The following is a 1,920-nucleotide window of genomic DNA, read 5'->3' on the forward strand; positions in this document are numbered from 1 at the left end:
TAAGAAGAATATATGCAGTGTATTATTTGTTGAAACTGTACTTCCGATTTGATTTGAAACTGTCTCATTGCTATCTGTTTATCAATAAAACTTTGAAAAGAAAAAAAAAGAGCCACTTCAGATTTGAAAAATGTCATGTGTTTTATATAGACACTAACTATACCCTTATGGGATTATTGTTACATATTACATATTACACAAACGTTGTTACAATATCTGTACCTTGGTATCATGCAGTTATTACAGTTTCACATTAGAATGCCAGCTAAATGGCTCATGTAGGGCCAGCCAGATACCTCAGTGGACTAAAGCACCTGCTTAGGCAGAGCTCAACAGCCTGGGTTCGATCCCCAGCATGCCCTGCTGGCCCTGCCCTGGGGCAAGCTGAGACAGCGATTGAGACTGGGCATGGTGTACACACACCTGTAATCCCAGCTCTTGGGAAGTTGTAAACAGAAGGATCATTGTGAGTTCGATGTAGTAGTGAGACCCTGAGCACCCCGTAGACCCTTCCCTAAAGAATAAATAAAATAAAAATATTTTTCATTAAAAAGAAAGAAAGAAAGAAAGAAAAGAAACCATCCAGGCAGAGTGAATTGAAAACCTTTGAAAGGTTTTAGTATAATATGATTTTATTTTCATTCTCACAAGATCTCCCTGGTGCCCGCAGAAAATGAGTTCTAAGGGGACAAAATAGAAGTGGAGCCCACTGTGGACCCTCTCAGCTGATGCAGCACAGGAGATGGAGGTGTCTGAGGGAGGAAGGTAAGCCGTCAATTCAAGAGGTATTTTAAGGCAAATCAGTAAGATTTGCTTGTAGAATTTTACATTCTCATGTGAGTAGGGAATCAAATAAAGCAGATAGAGATTTTTAGAATGACTCTCAGATTTCTAGCTTGGTGACTCAGAGGATGGTGTTTCCATGTATGAAAATGATTAGTTACAAGCAGTATCTATACTCTCCATCTAAATGAAAATAAGTAGCAATTGACATGGATCTATAACTCAAAGGCAAGGTCCACAAAAGAGGTGTAGGATTGGAAGTATAAACATGTATAAAGAGCATAAATAAGGATAAATAAGTAGAAAGAAAAAAAGGAAGGAAGGAAGGAAGGAAGGAAGGAAGGAAGGAAGGAAGGAAGGAAGGAAGGAAGGAAGGGAAGGAAGCCTGAGCTCTAAGAAGTTCAAAAATTCAGAAGCAATATAGAGAAGAAAGAGTAGCAAGCAAGACTGATAGGAAAAGGTATCACAGCAGTAAAACCACAATGTAGGATACACATGTTTCTTCAAGGAGGACGCAGTCACCTGGTTTGAATGGTATGGAGATAAAGATAAGACTGGGAGAGTACCCATTGGACTGGAAACCTGGGAGTCTCTTCAATGATCCATTAGACTAAGAGGTTAGATGTTGTCTGAAAATCAGACATCCTTATAGTGATACAGGGAGAAAAACTGATCTCGGGTGGGTGACCTCCAAATGACATAGGGAAAAATGATCTCCCGACCTGACCTGGACGAGTTCGTGTTCTCTAAAACCGAAGAATGAATTTTACAAACAAATAGAGGTTATGAGCACAATATATTTATTGAGAGAAAGAAAGCTCCTGTCTGAGAGAGAGACGGGGGGTGGGGCCTGAGCAGGTTGTCCCCGGGAAGCTATTATAAAACCATGTGGGGCCAAGGTGGAGAGAATAGGAACTCACTTAGGTGGACAAGAGGTGGGACAAAACTATGGTCAACCAATGAGATTACAAGCACTGTTGCTCAGGTAAAATTGATTAAGTCTGGGACCAAATGGGGAAGGGAGTCACATAGCAAGGGGGCATAATGTAAAACAGGACCTGATCTGGTAGCCATCAGATAAGGATTCTTTTTGGCTTTCTCAGGGTAATGATCAATTCCAATGCTATTCCTTAGGGA

Source organism: Octodon degus, unplaced genomic scaffold (genome assembly GCF_000260255.1).
Source record: "Octodon degus isolate 3935 unplaced genomic scaffold, OctDeg1.0 scaffold00088, whole genome shotgun sequence".
Taxonomy (NCBI): Eukaryota; Metazoa; Chordata; class Mammalia; order Rodentia; family Octodontidae; genus Octodon; species Octodon degus.